At 44.7% G+C, this 24,904-nt stretch overlaps 1 long non-coding RNA gene across 2 annotated transcripts in view; it reads right to left on the bottom strand.

Annotated features, from left to right (window-relative positions):
* Positions 1–5,521: 5,521 nt before the first annotated feature.
* LOC144670316 (uncharacterized) overlaps positions 5,522–24,904 on the bottom strand; it is a 79,860-nt gene continuing 60,477 nt past the window's right edge. The window contains exon 2 of one of the 2 annotated variants that reach the window (XR_013573852.1): positions 5,522–6,773. This is a non-coding gene — a long non-coding RNA (uncharacterized LOC144670316). The remainder of the gene's footprint in view (positions 6,774–24,904) is intronic. The other variant, XR_013573851.1, reaches the window with a different exon arrangement.

Raw genomic sequence — 24,904 nt, 5'->3', positions numbered from 1 at the left:
TATCTCTTCAAGCTGTGCTGTCTCTCTCCCGTTGGTTCAGGCTTGCTTGCCTAGTCTGTGGCATCTTCTCATTGGCTCTGTCCCAAGGACTTAGGTAGCATTACCTCATTACTCCTTTTCTAAACAAGGACTTGTGTCTTATCACGTTCTCTTTGTTTTTCAAGAAACTCAGCTAATTCAAACCCGCTCCAGCCAGCTCAGGCCAGTGACTGGACTCAGGTTACTTCAGGTCAAAAGTTGATTTGCCTGTGTCAGCAGTTCGGCTGCAGCCCCTGGACAATACATTGCTTTCCCCGTTCCCTCAGCCCATTGACCCCAAGTAACTAGCACAGGCGCAATGGCCTCAGTGGCCACTTCTTATTCACTATCACCATATGATTATCTGAATAGAAAAAGCTGGAAACAATACATTGAAGGTCATATTTTTTATGTTAAGTCACGGGATGTGGGCTTCGCTGGCTGGGCTGGCATTTATTACCCATCTCGAGTTGCCCTTGAGAAGGTGATGGTGGGCTGACATCTTGAACCGCTGAGGTCCATGTGGTGTAGGTACACCCACACTGCTGTTAGGAAGGAAGTTCCAGGGTTTTGACCCAGTGATAGTGAAGGAACGGCCGATATATTTCAGAGGGGAGCTTAGTTGCAGATTTTCCGATCATATGGACACCCTGCAGTAATCCACCATGTATATTTGAACAGCAGCGTTCTCCCTGTGACATGAACCACCGAGAAGAACAAAACTCTCAGCATAGCGGAGACAGCAAATAGACAGTTCATCATTATCTGGACAGGAATCGTCATCCACTCTTACTAACTGGCTTAAACAATGGAATTCCATCCTCATTATTAATAATATTAACAATAATAGTGAAGTTTCATTCCTTCGGGCTTGCATTAGGTACAGATTACACCAAATTATTATTTGAGTGTCTCTGATTGTTTCCTGTCTTGTTTTACCAGTTAATAGCTGATGGGAATTTAACATGCTCAGTTTACCACTCATTACGTCCTTATTGGCCTTACTTGAGGTGATAACCAGCATGTATGTGACCTTTCTGCTCGAACTGAATGTCTGTCTTGAACATATTGCGGTCGCTCATTGCCAGATGCTCATTCACTATCATATTGTTAAGTCATTCTAAATTCCAGTGAGTCTAGATCCAACCTGATCAACCCTTCCTCATTAGAAAACCCCCTCAGTTGAGGGAATATCCCAGTCACCTTGCTGGGGAACTATCTTCAATACAAGTATATCCATCCTCCAGTAAGCAGATCAAATCAGCACCCATTATTCTAGGTGTGGTCTCGCCAATGCCCTGTACAGTTGCAGCACAACCTCTCTACTTTTCAATTCCACTCCCCTTGTGAAATAGACCAATATTCCACATGCTTTCCTAGTTATTTCCTGCATCTGCATGCTAATTTTGCAGTCAGCATAAATGGTTTTGAATTCTATTTTCATCTTCATTGCATTTGAAACTCGCTTTGATTTTCCTTTTTTCAGCACCTGTCAGGTTCCTGTATCTGAGTCCCATCCTTCCCCAAGCCGCCGGGGGGTGAGGAGCTTCTCATTGCTGCATTGCTCTGTTTTCTCAAATCAACAAGGACCCAATTCCCACCCGACCTGTTCCTCACACGAAGGTGATGAGAGTGTAAGATCTGAGCGACGTGAAGTATCCAATTGGAGAGTTACATCCTGGCGACAGGAATCTCTCTCCACAGCTGCTTTCGGACCTGCTGAATATTCCCCGCATTTCCTGTTTCTGATTTGTGCTTCGTTACAGGAGTTATTTATTTATACTGACAAGTCGGCTTTTCTGTGATCTTCTCACAGGCGAGTTCGCAATTCACATGCTTTAAATCCGTCCATTTTCACACACATCATCCTCCGAAATGTCTTTCAAACCCTCCCTCCCCCGCATCACCAACCCACACACCACGACCCCCACCCCTGTCCCCCGCCGCCCACTAACACCTCAGGTAGTCTCAGCGTTTCTTAGGAGTTCGCAAAGACAAGGGGATCACAGAGTCTGACAGAGAATATAAGCGTTTAATCCACACCCACACACAGTAGCACTCAGTGATAATGAGTAGATTACACAGTCACAGACTCACACATACACTCGCATACACAGATATGTACAGAAACACAAACACAGAGCCATTGGGAGATTCAGAATGAGGAGATTCAGGAACTCGCTTACAATACCAAACGCAGAATAAATGCCGCATTCATTTACAGTACCGGGAGCTGACTGTCGGAACAGAATCAATTGTGCACGGACAGTTCCACTGATAGACTCAACAAGTGACCCAAACCTCATAGAGTATCAGAAAATGCGAGATACAAACGGAATATGACGATGATATATTGTATCAGAGAATGACCGATACAGAAATCTGGTCCTGTTACTGGACTAGTTATCCAGAGGCCCCGTTAATGCTCTAAGTCCATGGGTTCAAATCCCACCACAGCGACTGGGGGAATTTGAATGTAGTTAATAAATCTGGAATATAAAGAGTGTCTTATTGATAGTGGCCATGAAACTATCACTGATGGTCACAAAAAGACACCTGGTTCACTAATGCCCTTTAGGGGAGGAAAGCTGCCAACCTTACCCGGTCTGGCTACGCAGGAATCTAGGCCAACAGCAAAGTGGTTGACTCTTATCTGCCCTCTGACAGCACAGTGGGTGTACGTACATCACAAGGGCTGCAGCGGTTCAAGAATTCAGCTCAGCACTACATTCTGAATGGCATTGAGCGATGGGCAATAACTGCTGGCCTAGCCTGCGGTGACCACATCCCGTGAATGAATAAAAAAAACCCTACGAATCAGACATAGACCGTTTATGCAAACTCTCTGTTTTCTGACAGCCAGCCAATCTTCTATCCATGCTTATATGTTACCCCCAACACCGTGACCGCTTTTTTCCATCCGCAATAGCATTTGATGAGGCACCCTGTCAAATACCTTCTGGAAATACAGGTTCAGTATGCCGACAAGCTCCCATTCATCCACAGCACATGTTGTTCACTCAAAGGACTTTTCATTAATTGGTTAAACATGATTCCCTTTTTAAAAAACCATGCTGAAACTTCATGATTAACTAGACAATGCGTATTTGATGCCTGGGTCCATGACACTATGGGTAGGACTGAGCAACCCGCAGTACTTGTGGAGACAAGGTCACATCTTCACATCGTGTTATGTGGCACTAACACTGTGCTAAATGGGATCAATATTGAACGGATCTAGGAAATCAAAACTGGTCATCCATGAGGTGCTGAGGCCCATCATTGTATTCGACCCCAAAAAAAAAAAAAAAAAAAAAAAATAACTGGTAAACTCATGGTCTGGCATATCATCACTCCAACATTCCCATCAAGCAGGGGAATCATCCTCTATACCGAGGGTATGCCTAAGAATAAGAATTTACCACAGATATTCAGATACCGAATTAATCCCACTTTTCCCAATAGTAATGGGGCCTGATAGGCACAGAGTGATTCCCACATTGACGTTCAGTACCACTGACTGACACAGAATTAATCCCACCCTCACATACAGTACCAGACACTGACCCATAAAGAAGGAATCCTGCTCTCACAAACTGTTCCAGAGTCTGAAATGCAGAATGAATCCTACACTCACAAACACTACCTGTGACTGACAGATACAGAACAAATCTCATTCAGGTACAGTAGCAGAGTTTGATAGATACGTCATGTATCCCACAATCACATTTACTGCCAGAGATTAAGTGGTGATGATGACAGTAATCCCATTGTGGTTTAACCAGAGTTTTACACAAGAACCTGAACATCTGGGTTTTTTTTTTCTTTCACGAGACGTGGGCGTCTCTGGCGAGGCAGCAGGTGTGTCCTGTTCACAAAAACAAGAGGGCAAATCTAACCCGGCCAATTACCGCCACATTAGTCTACTCCCGATAAAAACAGTGATGAAAGGAGTCTTCGGCAGGGTCATCAAACAACTCTAACTCAACAATAACCTGTTCTTTGATGCTTAGTTTGGGATCCACCAGGGCCATTCAGCCCCTGACTGCACTGCGGCCTTGGCCCAAACATGGACAAAAGAGCTGAACTCAACGGGCGAGATGACAGCGACTGCCCTTGACATCAAAGCAGCATCTGACAGGGAACATCATGACTCCAGGAAGGAAATATTTTCCCACAGAAAACATCCTCACAGCACAACAGAGAACAGAAAACATCTTTACACAACAAGACAGACCTTTACAGAACAGAGAAAACTTTTGCACAAGACGGATCATATTTACACAGGCGGGGTCACATTTGCACAACAGGGATACATTTTACACAAACACAGTGAAGATGTGTCAGCGGCAGAGTCACAGTTCCACGACAGAAAGAACAGTTGTACAGCAGAGAGCACAGTTACACAACAGGAAATACAATGAAAAACAGGGCCTATCTTTATGCAGCACACAATACCTGCAAAGAAATTCTGACTTGCAGCTCCATGCTGGTTGTGAATTCCCCCTGAACAAAATTGTTGAACCACATAAAGGCCCATTTTCTCCTCAGTGAAACTCCTAGAATACAGTTTAAATGCAGTCAAATAAAAACCAAGCTGTGGGGTTACCAGCTCTGTCAGTTCTTTCAGACAATATTACAACAGAATTCACCAGCCAGCAACCTGAACCCACCAGCATGGGGTTACCTGAATTGCTGCTTTGGGATAATTTCAGAGTCAGATTACATAGGCAAACATGTGGAAGGTCTGTATTTATTTTCCCCATTTGTGCAGCGTGAATCAATTCTGAATAGTAACGACCCGGATTCTCAAACCTGCTCCCGATTTCAGTAAATCGCACCTTCCAGAGCACAGCTCTTCATTGTTTTCCTTATGCAGCCCACATATTGGACCAAAAGCCACAAACGATGATGTTTGGCTGGGGATTGAACCCCCCACTTGTCGCAAACCAATTCAACAAAAATCCCTAATTAAGGATCACACTCCTAGACCAAAGAGCGAGCGGAGATGACCCACTTAAATGAATATAGATGTTGATTGCCATCAAAGTGTTTCTGTCACCCTTTTACATTGCTATAGTGAAAAGAGAACAATGAACAATTCCAACTCAGCTCCGGCCGTAATACGGGGAGTGAAACAGATTTCATGTTTCAGGTCAATGGCCTTTCATCAACACTGGGGAAAGTGAGAATTGTAATACGTTTTAGGCCAGTGAAAGGAAGGAGAACAGCAAAACGGATAGCGGGTGATCTTTTGAAAGGCAGGAGAGTTAAAATGAGAATAGGGTTTGTGCTGCATGTCCAGAGAGAGATAAATATAAGCTTCTCGTGCAGTAACAGCGCAGGATGAGGTCATTCCGTCCGTCGCGCCCTTGAAAACTCTCTGGTCAATCTGGACCTCTGGAAAGTGCCCAATTGAAAGATGCGGTGCTGTTCCTCGAGAGTGTCCTGAGCTTCATTGGCACATTGCTGGAGGCCGAGGACTGAGTGATCTGCGTAAGAGCCAGGTCGCCAGTCATTTTATTTCACCACCTTGACTCTATGAATGTGTTGGTTAGAGTTCCTGCTAATTTTTGGACGACTTTGGTATCAATTCTGTCACCAGAAAATGCCGCTATGGAACATCTGTTCAAAGTTACTGCAACTCCTACACTTACTGCTCTAAGAAACTGCCACTGAGACACTTTGCTGCCTGGTTTGGTGATGGAGGCAGAAACACTCAGCTCATTTCAAAGTTACCTGGATCTGCACCTAAAGTGTTGCAACCTGCAAAGCTCCGTGTTGTAAGGTGGGATTGGAATGGGCGGCTAGATTTTGTGTGTTTTTTTCCAGCCGGGGCAGACACAATGGGCGGAATGGCCCCCGGTCTATGCCCTAAATTTCTTATTGTTCTATGAGACCAGGAAGAAAATATTTTCCACAGAACTCATCTTCACAGGCCAGCAGAGATCATCTTCACACAAGAGTAAACACTTTTACAAAACATGTGGCGCTTTTACACAGCCGGGAACATATTTGCAAAACAGGGAAGCATTTTACACAGCCACAGTGAAGGTCTGTCACAGTTCCACGACAGAGAGAACAGTTGTACAGCAGAAAGCACAGTTACACAACAGGAAATCTATTTTAAAAAGGGCCGATCTTCATGCGACTGCAAACACCTTTTCTCATAAATGATCAGTTTCTCCATTTCAGTTTCTTCCTGGTTTGACAGGCACTTTTTTGTGCCTGTCTTTGTGTGCCCTGGTCGTGTCTTACTGCTTCTCTGTGTGTCTTCCGCTCTGTGCTCTGTTCCCGGTGGTGTGAAGTGGGGTTGTGCAGCCAGGCTGAGCTCACCAACAGATGTCCTTTAAAAATAAATGAACAAGTGAATGGTTGCTTGGCTCCCAGGCAGCATTAATATTAATTTGAAGCTCCTGCTTCAAAGCAGAGTGGCGCAGCGGAAGCGTGCTAGGCTCATAACCCACAAGTCGATGGATCGAAACCCTCCTCTGCTGTTCAGGTTGCCATACGGACGGAAAAGAAGGATTTGAACTTCGATACAAAAACCCGGAGCCTTCATTACAGGAAATTTATATCAGCTTTATACTTCCAGTAAGCATTTCAATCTGCAACCAAACACTCAAGTTGCTTCCATTCGCACATGGACACAAGCAATAATTGTTGCAAAAATACACCAGCCCTGGGGGATCTCTCCTTTCTCTCAGCCCATTGTCCGAATGGACTTCCCCCGTTCTCTGTCGCTACATGATTATCTGAAAGAGGAAAAAAAGCCCGTGAATTAAAGAACTGATGGTTGGTGCAAGGATCGCAGTAAATACAGCAACTCGCGGGCAGCCTCGGAATGTGTGGGTTCTTCAGTGCAGTCAGGACCATTTACAGCCCAAGCACCCAAGGACATACCCCACTGAGAGCTAAGAATGGAGTGGCGCTTATCAAGGACAGAGATGCAATCCGGCTCATTGGAAAGGGGACCTTCTCCGATTTCCTCAACCGAGACTCAGTCCTCGACATGAGTGCCCTCGACCACATTCCACAGCATGTTACCCGCCACCAGCTCAGCACAATCCCAGCCCGACATGAGGTTGGAAAGGCCATCCGACAGCTAAGAACCACCAAGGCCGCCGGCAAAGGTGGAATCCCTGCCGAAACACTAAAATAGGGTGGAGAACTATTCTTAAAGAAAATACAGGACCTCATCTCCATCATCTGGAAGGAGAGCATACCAGGGTATCTCTGAGATGCCTAATTATGACTATCTTCAGAAAAGGAGACCAGACTGACTGCGGTAACTATAGAGGGGAATCTCTGCTGTCCACCACAGGGAAAGTCGTTACAAGAGTCCTCCTCAATTACCTTCTCTCCATGGCTGAAGAACTCCTGCCAGAGTCACAATGCGGATTCTGTCCATCAAACAGAACATTGAAAATGATCTTCACAGGAAGACAAGCCTAAGAAAATGCAGCGAGCAGCAGCAACCTCTTTTCATGGTCTTCTTTGACCCCACAAAGGCCTTCAACTCTATCAACTGGGAGGGACTGTGGAGCATCCTCCTGGAATTTTTCTGCCCCCAGAAAAAAGTCACCCCCCCTCCGCCTGCTGCAGGATGACATGCAAACCGTGATCCTTACCAAGGGATCTGCTGCAGACCCACACTAGTGCAAACTGGGGTCAAGCAAGTCTGTGTCATCACACCAAATCTCTTATCCACCTCCATCACTGCAACACCCCACCCCATCTCCATGAAGCTCCTCGTCGGGGTGGAGCTACTCTACAGGACGAGCAGGAAACACCTCAACCTACGTCACCTCCATTCCAGAACCGAGATCACCCCAGCCTGTCATCGAACTGCAGCGCGCTGACGACACTTGTGTCTGCGCAAACTCAGAGACAGAGCTCCAAACTATCATTGACACATTCACAGAGCCGTGTGATAGGAAGGGCTTTAGGCTACAAATGTGTTATTTGGAGAGGTGTTACAGAGAATGAGATATAAACACACACAGTTGAAAGTGATGGACTTTTTAGCAGGGCAGGAAGAGAGTGTTGCAGGAATTTCGATACGAGCTTCGAAATCAGAAAACATTCCCTTTGTTTTAAAGAGCCGAGAGACTGAGGGTTCCAAATGCAGAAATCTCCAAATTGAGTGAACAGGCTACTTTTTTTCAAGGTGAAATCAATCTGAATAAGTCATTTATACTTTACATCGACAGCAATCTGCCTGTTAAATCATGTGTAATTGAAGTTGATTTTGGTTTGTTTGTTAAAACAAAGTAAGAAGTAAAAACATAAGAAGCGAAATCTTGTCTTTTGGTTTTCTCATTGAGGTCATTGGGTAAATTTGATTCTATAGGTTCCCACGGAGACCTGAACAAAAGGCACGCTGGTTCCTGGGCTTTATAAATAGAAGTATCGAGCAGAAAAACAAAACAGCAATGGAGAATCGTTATAAACACTGAAATCAAAAGAGGAAATGTTAGAAAAACTCAGCAGGTCAGGCAGCATCTGTGGAGAGAGAAACAGAGTTATCATTTCGAGTCTAATATGACTCTTTTCCGGATACTCTCTTTCCCTCTCCACAGATGCTGCCAGACTGGCTGAGTGTTTCCATTCCCTGTTTTCATTTCAGGTTTCTAGCATCCGAGCTACGTCCTTTTAATCCATTCATGGATGTGGGCGTCGCTGGCTAGGCCTGCATTTATCGCCCATCCCTAATTGCCCTTGAGATGGAGATTGTGAGTTGTCTTCTTGAACCGCTGCAGCTTTATAAAATAATGGTTGGGCCAGGAGCAGGGCATTGTGTCCAACAATGATCATCACACTTTAGAAAGATGTGGCGACATTAGAGAGTGCGCAGGAAACATTGGGAAGAAATTATTTCTCTGAGAAACTTCAGTTGCCCATGATCACTGCCGTATGCTCGAAACATTTATCTCTAAATCCCTGTTTAATGCCATCCCCTACTTTATCAATACTGCTTGGAGTCATATATACATCTCCCACTAATGTTTTCCGCCCTTCGTTGCTTCTTAGCTCTACACAGATTGATTCTACATCTAGATTTTATGAACCAATATCCTCTCTCAATATTGCACTGATTTCATCGTTAAAGAAAAATGCCATGCCACCTCCTTTTCCATTTTGCCTGGCTTCCCTAAATATTGAAAACCATTGGATATTCAGTACCCAGAATTGGTCACCCTACATCCACGTCTCTATTCTCGTAATCATGTTGTGCCCGTTTACATCTATTTGCAGTGTCAATTCATCCACCTTATTCCCAATGCTCCGTGCATTCAGATACAGTGCATTTAGACTTCTCTTTTTACAAATATTTCTTTGTATTATGGCCTTATTTTGATGGACAGCACCTCCAATACAGCAGCGCTCCCTCAGTAATGTACTGGAGTGTCAGTCTTACTTGTTACACACAAATTCTGGTGTGGGATTTGAAGACATATCCTTGTGTTTCAAAGCCGAGTGTGACCAAGTCAGCCCCAGTCAAAGTGTTTAAGAAATCGTCCAATCCACAGCTACATGACTAGGACAACTATGATGTCATCCTCTGGCAGGTCACATGACAGCTGGAGCCACAAGGCATCAGATTTGTGACTGGATTCAAACCCAAAATCCTGTCTCAATGATTTTTCAAATAAAGCTGTCAGCTGCTTGAAAATGCAGCAGTGAAACTTCCTTCTTGACCATGAGGAGAGCTAGGGAGACAGGAGAAAAACTAAATCCTTTAATACAACAGTTCAAAAACCATCAAGATTGAAATCCTGAGAGGAAAAGTCAAGTTATTATTGAGAACTCTGCTGAGAGAACTTCTCTGGACAGCAGAGGAATCAGGTGAAGAACAGAGTAAATCGACACCAGTGAACAAGTCAACATCAAAATGGATCAACTCTTGTCAAGATCAATGAGTAAAAGCTGAGAGCTCCGTGCATCATCAGTTCATCAAGTGGAGATATTGTCTGGATAAAGCATTCTCTTTAGAACAAGATTTATTGAACTTAGTGGAATAGATGCATCATTGCAGAACATGCAAGTTACACTGTGATAAAGAAAGTGGGACAATTAAATTGCAAACGAGAAATTGAGTGACCTCTGAGCTCAAACACAGAGAGAGTGAATTGTAGAGTGAAGACTTTAAAACATGGATTTGTTGACAGCGGGGATTAGGTGCATCGTATGCTCTGTTGGACCTCCAAAGCAGGCTGATGGTAAATGTCAGATTCATAAAACATTAGAGAAACAAGCGCGATAAATAAAGTACAGCAGAGAACCGATAAAAAAGGAAATTAGAGCAGCAGACAGTGAGTGCATGAGGAAGGATTAGAAGGTAACACAAGAGAAAACAACGCAGACCTTTAACAAAAAATGGAGAGTCACTGAAAGGGTCGGCTGGTTAGGAGATCATGTGGAGGCAGAGGGCTGAGGTGCTCAATGAGAACATTACATCTGTCAGCACGAAACAGAGGATGCTGCTAATGCCACAGTAAAGGAGGAGCTGGTGGAGAAACTGGATAGGATGAAAATAGATAAAGAAGAGGCAGTTAAAAGGTTGGCAGCTCTCACAGCAGAAAAGTCACCTGATCCGGATGCCATACATCCTGGATTACTGAGGGAAGGGTGGAAATAGTGGAGACTTAAGCCACAATCTTTTCATCTTTCCTTGGATATGGGAGTGATGCCAGAGAACTGAAGGTTGTTAATGTTACATCTGTGTTTAAAATAGAGAGAGATAAACCCAGTACCAGTTAGTCAAATGGTAGTGATGGGGACACGTTTAGAGACAATAATCCAGTATAAAATTCATTGTCACTTCGTAGAACATGGGTTGATAAATGACAGCCAGTACAGATTGATGAACTGAAAATCATGACTGAAATACTTAATGGTGTTTGATGAAGTTTCAGAGAACATTGACCAGGGGAGTGAGTTTGATGATGTGAGCCTGGACTTCCAAAGTGGGATTAAATGGGCAGTGGCAGCATGGATATAAAATTGAATAAGGGGCAGAAAGGATAATGTAGAGGTGAGCGGTTGTTTTCAGAGTGGAGGGATTTAGGCAGAACCAATGCTCTGTCACGTCAGGCGGCTGTTCTATTCCCATTCTCAGAGCTCTTTTAAAATTTAATAAATTCCAGACAATATCTAAGTTTGCTGATGGCACTAGGTTAGGTGACATGGTTAGTAGTGTAGGTGGGAGCAGCAAGTTTCAAAGGATCATTGACAGATTCAGTGAGTGAACAAAAACTGTGGCCGATGGTGTTCAATATGGGGATGTGTGAGGTCACCCATCTTGGAGCAAAGAAAGATCAGAGAATTTCCTAAACAGTCAGAAACTTGGGACTGTGGAGGAGTTGAGAGTGAGAGTGAGAGCTGAATGAGGCTGGAGGGTGGATAAAGAGCAGCGGCAGAGCAGCCCGAGAGCAGCAGTGAGAGAGAGAAGGAGAGAAGAGTGAGAGCGGTGGGGGGGATAAAGAGCTGTGAGGGAGGGGTTGGAGCAAACCGGCCATGTTTATAATAAATAGTCAAAGCATGATATCAGGGGAAAGAAGGGAGCTGGTTGGTTTCTGCAGATTTCTCTAAATTAGGCTTTGATTTAAACTAGGAGCTGGAAAATTAAACATTTCAATCAGGGTAAGTGTGACAGTCAGTGTAAGTGTAATAAGAGTATTAGTGCAGAGCAGGTCAAGAGATATTAAATACAATTTAGAGTTTAAACAAGGTACTCATTCGATTCTATAAGAAGGAATAGAGGTTTGTTTTCGATCACGGATGGGCAGCTGAGACCTGTTGCTTGCAGTTCCTGACCCATTTGGGAACCTCAGGCCTTGGGGGCTACATGTGTAGGAAGTCCCTGCAGCTGCTCGAGTTCGAGCTCAGGATTTCCGAAGTTGAGGGGCAGCTGGAGTCACTGCGGAGCATCGGGGAGGATGAGAGTTTCCTGGATCGTACGTTCCAGGTGGTGAACACCCCAAAGGGAGTGTGTTCAGGGTAGTAGATGGGCGGCCATCACAAGAGTAGGAAGAGGCAGGAAATGCAGGAGACCTTGGGGTCTGTGCCACCCATTGACTCAGAGACGTTTACAGCACAGAAGGACGCCAGTCGGCCCATCGTGTAAGCGCGGGTCAACAAAGATCTGACGACACTAATTTCATTTTCTAGCGCTTGGCCCATAGCCCTGGAGGCTATGGCAACGCAAGTGAATATCCAAATACTTCTTAAATTTATGAGAGTTTCTGACTGAACCACCTTTCAGGCAGTGAGTTCCGGACTCCCACCACCCACTGAGTGAAAAATATTCTCCTCAACTCCCCTCTTAACCTTCTACCTCTTCCATTAAATCTATGTCACCTGGTTATTGACCCCTCTACTAATGGAAAAAGTGCCTTCCTATCCACCCAGTCTGTGCCCCTCACAATCTTATTTACCTCTATCAGGTCCCCTCTCAATCTTTGCTGCTCCAAAGAAAACAGCCTCAGCCTATCCAATCTTTACTCATAGCTCAGAACATCCAGCCCAGGCAGCATCCTGGTAAATCTCCTCTGACCCTCTCCAGTACAATCACATCCTTCCTATAATGTGGTGACCCGAACTGCACTCAGTACTCCAGTTGTGGCTGAGACAGTGTTTTATACAGTTCCAGCATAACCTCCCCGCTCTTGTATTCTATGCCTCAGCTAATAAAGGCAAGTCAGCAGTGGCGCAGCGGTAATGCTTTGGGGACCCGGGTTCGAATCCCATCAGGGCAAGTCTAATGATGACCATGAAACCATTGTCGATCGTCGTAAAAACCCATCTGGTTCACTAATGCCCTTTAGGGAAGGAAACCTGCCATCCTTACCTGGTCCAGACCCACAGCAATGTGGGTGACTCTGAAATGCCTCCTGAACAAGGGAAATTAGGAATGGGCAACAAATGCCCTGCCCTGCGGCCTTCAGGGATCTGTGGACATGCACACTAAGGTCCCTCTGATCTTCAGTACTTTCCAAGGTCCTACAATTCAGTGTCATCCCTTACCTTGTTAGCCTTCCCCAAGTGCATTACCTCACACTTATCCAGGTTGAATTCCATTTGCCACTGCTCTGTCCACCTGACCAGTCCATTGATATCCTCCTGCAGATTACGGCTATCCTCCTCACTATTTACCACCAGGCCAATTCTCGTGTCATCCGCACACTTCTTGATCATACCCCCTACATTTAAGTCCAAATCATTAAGTACACCACAAACAGCAAGGGCCCCAGCACTGAGCCCTGTGGAACCCCACTGGAAACAAACTTCCTGCCACAGAAACATCCCTCTACCATCACCCTCTGCTTCCTGCCTCTCAGCCAATTTTGGATCCAATGTGCCACTCTGCCGTGGATCACTTGTGCACTCACTTTCTTGACCAGTCTGCCATGGGGGACCTTAAAAAAAAGCCTAACTAAAGCCCATGTAGACCACATCAAATGTATAATCATCATCAACACTCCTGGTTAACTCCTCAAAAAATTTGATCAAATTTGTCAAACACGATCTTCCCTTAACAAATCCATGCTGACTATCCCTGATTAATCCGAGTCTCTCTAAGTGCAGATATATTCTGTCCCTCAGAGTTCTTTCTCAGGACTTCCCCACCACTGAGGTTAGACTGACAGGCCTGTAATTTCCTGATCTATCCCTTCCTCCCTTTTTTAATAATGGGACATTAGCTGTCTCCCAGTCCTCTGGTACCTCCCCTGTGGCCAGAGCAGATTTGAAAATTCCTGCCAAATCCCCTGATATCGCTTCCCTCGCCTCCCTCAACAGGCTGGTATACATCTCATCCAGGCCTGCTGATTATCTACTTTTAGGGCCACTAAACTCTCTAGTACCTCCTCTCTCTCTATGTTAATTTCATCTAATATTTCACAGTCCTTCACCCTGATGTCTTTATCTGCGTTGTCCTTTTCCATTCTGAAGGCCAATGCAATGTATTCTTTGAGAACTTTACCCACGTCTTATGGGTCCACATACAGGTCACCTCTATGGTCCCTAATTGGGCCTACTCTTTCCCTAGTTGTTCTCTTGCTGTTTATATATTTTCAAAAAACCCTTTAGGTTTTCCTTCATTCTACCCACCAATTTTGCTCATGCATTTTCTTAGCTTCCCTAATTTCCTTATTAAGTTCCCCTTGCACTTTTTATACTCCTCTAGCACTCAGCCTTATTGAGCCCTCGGTATCTGTCATAACCTCTTTTTTCCTTAATCCTAACCTTCATGTCCCTTGACATCCAGGGTTCTCTGGACTTGGTCCTCCTCTTTGTCTTTACAGGAACATACTTGCCCTGTACTCTCGCTATTTCCTCCTTGAATGCCTCCCACTGCTCTGACACAGTTTTATCTGCAAGGAGCTGCTCCCAGTCCACTTGGGCCAAATCGTACCTCATCTTCGTAAAATTAGCCCTTCCCCAGTTTAGAACTTTTATTCTTGGCCCAACCTTATCCTTTTCTATAACTCTACTGAATCAAACTGAGTTATGGTCACAATCTCCAAAATGCTCCCCTACTGATGTGCCTTCCACCAGCCTGGGCTCATTTCCCAATATTAGGTCCAGAACTGCCTGCTCCCTTGTTGGGCTTTCTACGCACTGGCTAAAAACGTTCTCCTGGTTGCAACTTAAGAATTTTGCTCCCTCCCTACCTTGCACACTGAAACTATCCCAGTTATGTTTGGGTAGTTAAAATCCCCGACTATTACTGCCTTATTATTCTTCCACATCTCTGAAATTTAATTACATATTTCATCCTCTATCTCCCTCTCTCTCACCCAACAGCATGTTTGCCCCTTCTGTGTTTTTTAATTCTACTCATATGGCCTCATTTGATGACCCTTCCATGATATCATCCCTCCTCACTGCTATAATTGATTCCTTGATCAATACCCCCTTCCTCTTCTATCCACCTACACCCCCGTCTCCCCCTATCATGTCTGAATACATTATAACCAGGAATGTTGAGCTGCCCTTCTTTCAGCCAGGTCTCGGTCATAGCTATGATATCATTCTCCCACATGCCAATTTGTGCCCTCAGATCATCTGTCTTATTCCTCAGGCTCCTTGCATGAAAATACATTCCACTTAGCCTTGCTAAACTCACTTCTTTCAGAAGTGGCCTATGTTTCCTCTGCCTTTCAGACTCACTTACTAGTGTTTTAACTTCTCATTCCATCTCAGCTTCTCTCCCTTCTGAACAACTTTTCAGGATCCCATCCCCCTAACAATTTAGTTTAAATCCACCCCAACAGCATTAGCAAACCTCCCCGTGAGGATGCTGCTCCCGCTCCTGTTCAGATGGAACCTGTCCAACTTGTACAGGTCCCAACTACCCCAGAAACGGTCCCAATGTCCCAGGAATCTAAAGCCCTCCCACCTGCACCATCTCTCCAGCCACGCATTCATCTGCTCTATCCTTATGCTCCTATACTCACTCCTGTGTGGCACCCGGGGTAATCCGGAGATTACCACCTTTGAAGTTTTGCTTTTCAATTTCCCACCTAATTCCCTAAAGTCTGCTTGCAGGCCCTCATTTCTCTTTCTTCCTATGTTATTGGTCCCAACATGAGCCATGGCCTCTGACCGATCACCCTCCCCCCTTCAGAATGTCCTGCAGCTGTTCCGTGACATCCTTAACCCTGTACCTGGGATGCAACATACCAACCAGGAGTTACGCCTATTGCCACAGAAGCGCCTGTTTACTCCCCTCACTAATGACTCCCTTCCCACTATTGCCACTGTCCTCCCCCACTGAGCAGCTGGACCACCCACAGTGCCATGGCCTTGGCTCTGGTTGGCCTCCTCAGAGGAACCGTCACTCTCCATGACCGAAAAACAGTTTGCAAGTGTGGTGCACTCGGGGATTCCCTCACTACCTGCCTGGTCCCCTTCTTCTGTCTGGTGGTCACCCATTCCCTCTCTGCCTGCACCTCCTTCAGCTGCAGGGTGACCACGTCCTGAAACGTGCTATTCATGAGCCTCTGAGCCTCATGGATGCACCGTAGTGCCCCCATCTGCCGCTCAAGCTGCTAAACCAGGAGCTCGAGTTCCTCCAGTCGGAGGCACCTCCTGCACACATGGTCATCCAGAGCGCCGGGAGAGTCTAGGATTTCCCACATAGCGCAGGATGTGCAAATCACAGCACTGAGCTCCCCAGGCATAACTTAACTAAATCGAATATGGACACTTGCTTTTATTTTACCCTTACTCCTACTTGAGTCTCGCTGCTTTAACCTCTCTCTCCCGAAGTCTTGCTTGTTTAACCTCTCCCTCCGGAAGGGTCTGTGTTTTAACCTCTCTGTCCCAAAGTCTCTGTTTTAACCTCTCTCCCGAAGTCTCTGTTTTAACCTCTCTCTCCCGAAGTCTCTGTTTTAACCTCTCTCCCGAAGTCTCTGTTTTAACCTCTCTCCCGAAGTCTCTGTTTTAACATCTCTCCCGAAGTCTCTGTTTTAACCTCTCTCTCCCGAAGTCTCTGTTTTAACCTCTCTCCCGAAGTCTCTGTTTTAACATCTCTCCCGAAGTCTCTGTTTTAACCTCTGTCTCCCGAAGTCTCTGTTTTAACCTCTGTCTCCCGAAGTCTCTGTTTTAACCTGTCTCCCGAAGTCTCTGTTTTAACCTCTCTCTCGAAGTCTCTGTTTAACCTCTCTCTCCCGAAGTCTTTGTTTTAACCTCTCTCCCGAAGTCTCTGTTTTAACCTCTCTCTCCCGAAGTCTCTGTTTTAACCTCTCTCCCGAAGTCTCTGTTTTAACCTCTCTCCCGAAGTCTCTGTTTTAACCTCTCTCCCGAAGTCTCTGTTTTAACCTCTCTCTCCCGAAGTCTGTTTTAACCTCTCTCCCGAAGTCTCTGTTTTAACCTGTCTCTCCCGAAGTCTCTGTTTTAACCTGTCTCTCCCGAAGTCTCTGTTTTAACCTCTCTCCCGAAGTCTCTGTTTTAACCTCTCTCTCCCGAAGTCTCGCTGTTTTAACCTCTCTCCCGAAGTCTCCCTGTTTTAACCTCCCACCCGAAGTCTGTTTTAACCTTTCTCTCTCCCGAAGTCTGTCTGTGTTAAGCTCTCTCTCCCGAAGTTTCGCTGTTTTAACCTTTCTCTCCCGAAGTCTCTGTTTTAAATTTTCTCTCTCCCGAACTCTCTGTTTTAACCTTTCTCTCTCCCGAAATCTGTTTTAACCTCTCTCTCCATCCTGAAGTCTCTATTTTAGCCTCACTCTCCCAAAGTCTCACTGTTTTAACCTCTCTGCTCCCGAACTCTTGCTGTTTTAGCCTCTTCCTCCCGAAGTCCCTCTATTTTAACCTCTATCTCCCACAGTCACTGTTCTCACTGTCAAACTGGTACTCAGAATTGCAGACTGCTGGGAATGGTGACACCCTGAAGGAGTGCAGTCCAGACCATGGCATCAATGGGCAAGAAACTGCACAGGTTGGAACAGCAAAGAGTAGAAACGCAGTCATTATTGGAGATTTCATAGTCAGGCGGACAGACAGGCTTTTCTGTTCCACATGGTGTGTTGTCTCCTTGGGGCCAGGGTAAAGGACATCATGGGGAGGGTGCAGATTATTCCGCAGGGGGAAGGGAGTGAGCCAGAGGTTGTGGTACACATCAGTATCAATGACACAGGGGGGACAGGTATTGAGGTCACTCGGTCAGAATTTCAGCAGCTCAGGAGGTCGTTAAAATGTAGGATGTCGAAGGGAGTAATCTCTGGATTACTGCCAGTGCCACGTGATAGTGAGAGTAGAAATGTAGGAAGAAATAGGGAGCATCAATACATGGCTTGAGGCCAGTGCAGGAGGTGGGAGAGCCTTTAGATTCTTGGGACATTGGGGCCAGTTCTGTGACAGGAAACACCTATTCGAAAGGAACAGGTTGTACCTTAACAAGACTGGGACCAATGCCCTCATGGGGAGGGTCATTCATATGGTTGGGGGGGATTTGTACTGAACTGGCAGGGGGTGAGCCCCAGTATATAGAAGTAGAAAAGAGGAATAACTAGAAAAGGAAGTAGAACCATATAAGATAGGAGTAGATGAAGAAGGAATCTAAGAGGAATACAAGGACAGGTTTACAATGTATGTGCGTAATCGCACAAAGAGCGGTGAATAAAGCTGGTGAGCTAGAAGCACAAAGAGCCATGTGGGAAAATGATGTGGGGGCAATGATGGAAACGTGGTTTAAAAATGGTGAGGATCGGGTTCATATTCAAGGCTACAAAGTGTTCAGAAAAGAGAGAGAGGGAAAAAAATGGAGTTGTGATGAGAGAGAGATAGAGAAACAAATACGCAGGGAAATCACAGAGATGTATAAGAACTATAGAGCGGTGATATCTGGGGATTTTGGAAATGTGTTCAGGAGAACTTCTTCGACCAGAATGTTCTCAGTCCAGTTAGGAAGGAGGCATTGCTGGATCTGGTGCTGGGGAAGGAGGTGGGCCAAGGTTGGCCACGTGAACCAAGTGTCTGTGGGTGGACCCTTGGGTAAGAGTGATTGGAAGGGAGCGAACTTCAATGGGGGGAGAGGGGATTTAGCCAGGGTGAAATGGAACTAGAGACTGACAGGAAAAACTGGAACAGAACAATGGGTGATCTTTCAGGAGGAGAAGTGTCAGGTACAGACTAGGTACTTTCCAATAAGGGGGAAAGGGAGGGGAACCAAAGCCTGGGCTCCTTGGATGATGAGGAAGATAGAAAATATGATGAAACAATGAAGCATATGATGTATGTCAGATGAATTCTTCAAGTGAGAACCAGGTCACTGCTATTGTATGAGAGTGTGGAATTAACTCTCTCTCTGCCCATCTCTGTTACTGTATGTGAATGTGGAATTAATTAATCCCCAATATCAGTCAATCTGCACAATTAACTCCCTATCCGTCATCTCTGTTGCTATGTTTCAGGGCAGAATTATGATAACTTTCTACCTATCATTAAACATTAGTCTGTCTGAGTGTGAAATTAATTCAGTATCTGTCAGCCTCTATTGCTGTATGTCAATGTGGAATTAAATCTCCCTCATCTCCATTACTGTGTGTGAGTGCACAATGAACTCTCATCTGTCAGTATTTGCTTCTGAGTTTCAGTGTGGAATTATCTCTCTGTCCATCTTTGTTAGTGTGAGAGGGCAGAATTAATTCTGTATCTGGTATTCTATATTACTGTATGTAAGTGGGGCATTAATTCTCTGTTCATCTCTGTTATTGCATGTGAGAGTGGAATTAACTGTCAGCCTTTGGTACTGTATATGAGTGCAGCATTTCTTTCTCTCGATGAGTGTAATTGAATATGGAATTAACTCTCTCTTTGACAGTCTCTGTTACTTTATGTGAGTGTGAATGAATTCTCTATCCTTTAGTCTCCAATAGTTTACTTTAGTGTGGCATTAACACACTGTGAATCTCTGTTACTGTCTGAGTGTGGAATTCACTCTCTGTCCATCTATAATAATGTGATTGTCATTAATTCTCCATCCGTCAGTCTCTGTTACTCTATGGAAGTGGGTCACTTTCAAGTTAGCAAACTGCAACCAGTAGAGAGTCACAGGGATCAGTGCCGGGTTCTCAGCTATTTACATTCTATATTAATGACTCAGATGAATGGAGAGAGCATCACCAAATTTTCAGACAATACATAGATAGGTGGGAAAGCAGGCTGTGAGGGGACACAAAGAGTCTGCAAGAGGATATAGAAAGGTTAAGTCAGTGGGCAAACATTTGTCAGATGGAATACAATGTGGGGAACATTGATGGGAAGAATAGAAAAACAAAACATTATTCAAATGATATATATACTAATGGACTAGACTGTGGTGTGCAGCGAGATGAGAAATCTCAAAATTTGCAGATGATCCGAAGATTGGAAACATTGTCAACTGTGATTGGGATAGTCTTGAACTCCAAAAGGACAAAGACATGTTGGTGGATTGGGCAGGCAAGTAGCAGCTGAAGTTCAATGCATAGAAGTGTCAGGTGATTCATTTTGGTAGGAAAAATATAGTGAGACAGTATTAAATAAAGGGACAGCCTTTAAAGGAGGTGCAGGAACAGAGGCACTTCATTGTATATGTACATCAATCACTGAAGATTGTGGGGCATGTTGAGGGAGAAGTTAATAAAGCATATAGAATCTCAGGCTTTATTAATAGGGGCACTGAGTACAAGATTCTGTGATTCTGTGAAGAGTAAGGAGGTCATGTTGAACTTGTATAAGTCACTTTTTAGGCTTCATCTGGAGTACTGTGTCCAGTTCTGGGTGTCATTCTTAAGGAAGGATGTGAAGGCATTGGAAACAGTACAGAGGAGATTCACAAGAATGATTCCAAGATAAATGACTTGGATATAAATGTAGGGGGAATGATCAAGAAGTTTGCAGACAATACAAAAATTGGCCGAGCAGTTGATAGCGAGGAGGATTTCTGTAGACTGCAGGAAGATATCAATGAACTGATCAGGTGGGCAGAAAAGTGGCAAATGGAATTCAACCCAGAGAAGTGTGAGGTGATGTATATTTTTTATTCATTCATGGGATGTGGGTGTCACTGGCTAGGCTAGCATTTATAAACCATCCCTAAGAGGGCATTTAAGTATCAACCACATTGCTGTGGGTCTGGAGTCTCATGCAAGGCCACAATACATGGGAGGATACTGAGAGGTGTTGAGGAAGTGAGGGACCTTGAAGTGAGTTTCCACAGATCCCTGAAGGTAGCAGGACAGGTTCATAAGGTGGTTAAGATGGCATATGGAATCCTTTCACTTATTAGCTGAGGCATAGAATATGAAAGCAGGGAGGTTATGCTGAAACTACGTCAAACATTAGTTAGGCCACAACTTGAGTAGTGTGCAGTTCCGGTCAACTCATTGCGGAAAGGATCCAATTGTAGTAGAGAGAGTCCAGAGATTTATGAGGGTGTTGCCAGGACTGGAAAATCGCAGCTATGAGGAAAGATTGGATGGATTGGGGTTGTTCTCCTTGGAACACAGGAAGCAAAGGGGAGATTTGATTGAGATGCACAAAATTGTGAGGGGCCTGGATAGAGTGGATGGGAAGGGCCTATTTACTTTAGCAGAGATGTCAGTGACTAGGCGGCATAAGCTTAAAGTGATTGGAAAGAATCGAGGGGAGATGAAGAAAATGTTTTTCGCCCAGGGGGCTGTGGGGCTCTGGAACTCACTGCCTGAAAGGGTAGAAGAGGCAGAAACCCTCAGCTCATTTAAAAGGTGTCTGGATCTGCACCTGAAGTGCTGTAACCTGCAAGCCTTCGGACTAAATGCTGGAAAGTGGGATTAGGCTGCGTAGCTTATTTTTTGGCTGGTGTAGATACGATGGGCCAAAAGGCCTCTTTCTGTGCCATAATGTTTCTATAATTCTATAAAGAATTGTAGCTATGGGGATACATGGGAGAGGTTGGGATTGTTTTCCCTGCAGAAAAGGCGGCTGAAAGGAGACTTGATAGATGTATTCAAGATCCAGAGGGGTATGGACAGGGTAAATAATGAGAAATTGTTCCCACTCAATAGAACACTAAGAACTAGAAGGCACAGACTCAAAATAATTGGCAAAAGGATTAAATGTGATATGAGAGAGACTCAAAACGTTTAATTTAAAATTTAATTTTTTTTTCACCCAGAGGGTGGTTGGAGTCTGGAACGAATGTCCTCAAAGGGTGGTGGAGGCAGATTTGCTTGAGATATTCAAAAGGGAATTCAATTGCTACCTGAAAGGAAAGAACGTGCAAGGTTACGGGGACAAGGGAGGAGAGTGGGACTGGGTAGAAAGCTCTTTCAGAGAGCCAGTGCAGACTTGATAGGCTGAATGGCCTCCTTCGATACTGTGGAGAGAGACTGCAGAATGTTGCAGTACAGAGGGATCAAGATCTCCTTGTACATGAATCACAAGAAGTTAATGTGAAGCTGCAGCAAGTAAATAGGAAGGTAAATGGAATGTTGGCCTTTATTCCGGGGTGGGGGGGGGTCTGAAAGTAGGGAAGTCTTGCTACAGCTACACAGCATTGGTGAGACTACACCGGGAGTACTGTGTTTTGTTGGAGTCTCCTTATTTAAAGAGGGATATAACTGCATAGGGGCACTTCAGAGAAGTTTGATTAGACTGACTCCTGAGATGAAGGAGTTGTCTCATGAGGAATGTTTAAGCAGGTTGGGCTGATTTGCATAGGAGATTCGAAGAATGAGAGGTGATCTCATTGAAACAACTAAGATTCTGAGGGGGTTTGATAGGGTAGATGTTGAGAGGGATGTTTCCATTTGTGGGGAAAATAGAACCAAAGGGCACAGTTTAAAAATAAACATCTCCCATTTAAGACAAAAATGGGAAGGAATTTTTTCTCTCAGAGCGTCCTTAATCTTTGTAATTCTCCACCTCAGAGAGCAGTGGAGGCTGGGTCATTGCATATATTCATGCTGAGTTAGACAGATTTTTCATCGGCAGGAGAGTCAAGGGTTATAGGGCAGGTGGGAGAGTGGGTTTGAGGCCACAATCAGATCAGCCATGGTCTTATTGAATGGTGAAGCTGGCCCGATGGGCTGAATGGCCTCCTCCTGCTTCTCTTTCTTATATTTTTAATTTGTCAGTGTGGGATTGACCCTCTGTCTGTTAGTCTCTTTTGCTGTATTTCAGCGTGAAATTAACTCAGCCTTATCTGCATGTGAGTGTGGAATTGATTCTCTGTCCATCACTTACTGAATGTGAGTGTGTAATTTACATCTCTGTCAGTCTCTGTTACGGTTGAGAGTGGAACTATCTCTCGAGCAGCCTATGATACTGTATATGAGTGTGGAATTCACTCTTTGTCAGCCTCTAGGTGTATTAGAATATGGAATTAACTCATGTCAGTCTCTGTTACGGTATGTGAGTGTGGAATTATCTCTATCGCTCAGTCTTGGTTGCTGTGAGTGTGGAATTCTCTTTTCCAGTCTTTGTTCTGACATCTGAGAGTGGAGTTAAGACCTCTCAATTTCCATTAATATTTCAGTGAGGAATTAACTTACAACAACAGAGGCTGAGAGAAATTAAGAGAGTTAGTTCCACATTCTCATATTTGTCTGTCTGTGTTACTGTGTGTGAGTGAGGAATAAACAAACAATTTGTCAGGCTCTGTTACTGAGTGTGTGGAATTAACTCTCTATCAGTCAGTCTCTGTTATTGTGCCTGAGAATGTAGTAGAGGCAGGTTCAATTAAGGAATTCAAGAGAAAATTGGATTATTATCCAAAAAGGAAAAATGTGCAGGGCTATGTGGAAAAGGCGGTGAAGTGGAAAGAGGTGATTTGCTCCTTCAGAAGGCCAGCATAGAATATAATGGGCAGAATGGCCTCTGTCTGTGCTGTAATCATTCTATGATTCGATGAATTAACTTTCCGTCAATCTCTCTTACAATATATGAGTGTGGGTGGAATTAACACCATCTGTCAATCTCTGCTGTTACATGTGAATGTGAAATTTACTTCCTGTCAGTCTCTGTTACTATACAAGAAACAGTAAATGACCTTATATCAGAAATGCTTGGGCCCTACTGTTCTCAAAAGTGCTCGCAGTTAAACCCACCACCTTCTCCTCTCTCTACTCTCCAGTTCTAAAACAGCCAACAAGAACATACCTTCAAAGTAAGCGAGGATCGACTTCCATGTCCAACATCCATTCTGATTCAAAAGTGTTCAATTGTCAGTTTGAGTTTCTGACCTTGGTTTTGTGAGCAACACCTGCAACAATTCACTGACAACATCATGTGGATAGTGGCAATCTGAAATAAAGAGAGAAAATGCTGGAAATACACAGCACATCAGACAGCAAATGTGCAGAAAGAAACGTTCACATTTCAAGTTACTGACAATCAACCTGCAATAAAACACTTACTAACATCTGCCCATGGTGACTGCAGTTCCCACAATTCCCTGCATCCCAGAAACGGCTCTATCAAATGCACTGACTTCCCCGGCATTGAGAGTGCGCATGCTCCCCAGGGCCGGCCCCGGGTCATTCTGAGGTCGAACTTATCGGCCCATTTCACCAATATGCTTATGTCCTTTTGAAGTTTAACACTCTCCTCCTCACAGTTCACAATACCTCCAAGTTTCATGTCATCCGCAAATTTTGAAATGGTGTCCCATACACCAAGCAGTCGGTCAACAATATATATCAGAAAGACCAGGGGATCTAATGCCGTCCCCCGGGTCCCCCGCCGCACGTCCGACGGGCCCGGCGGCTTTCATTCGGGCTCTGAGAACCGCTGAGACTCGGTGTTACTGAGGCTGCGCTCGATCAAGCTCCTTGCGCATGCGCGGCTAGACAGGATTTCCTTTACGATTTGGTGCGCTTGCGCAGTGCGGCCATTCTGATCGAGAATGGCCGTTTGAAATCACCCAGAGCATTCTGGGAATTCTGTCTGCCATTTTAGCATAAACTGTAACGCGGGAGGAAGCGCCTAATAAATATCAACTTCACTCTATTGTCCATCCCAGAATTTCATATTCAGGTAATGATGGAGTGATAGTGAACGAGAGAAGAACATTCAGACTGTGCCCGCTCTTTGTGAGAAATGGGTTGGTCTCCACTGGTGTGTGTTTGCAGCAATTGCAGCTCGTGTTCTTGTGTGAACAAATGCAATTTGAGATGTTTGTTGCCGATTGAAGTGTTTACAGGAAGCGAGATTCCAATGTTAATGCCTGCAAACTGAAATGATAAATCAGATAAGTTTGTGAGTGGCAGCAAATATTTCTCTTAGTTGGGAAAGTAATTAACAGAGGATGGTTACTAATCCTACCGCCCACATAGTCATCTATGTTGTTTACATAAATGATGAATAATAGGGGACCCAGCACAGATCCCTGTGGTATGCTACTGGACACTGACTTGCA

The sequence above is a fragment of the Cetorhinus maximus genome, chromosome 31, assembly GCF_964194155.1.
Source record: "Cetorhinus maximus chromosome 31, sCetMax3.hap1.1, whole genome shotgun sequence".
Classification (NCBI taxonomy): Eukaryota; Metazoa; Chordata; class Chondrichthyes; order Lamniformes; family Cetorhinidae; genus Cetorhinus; species Cetorhinus maximus.
Note: the sequence above shows the minus strand (reverse complement) of the source record. Positions and strands in the feature narration are given on the sequence as shown.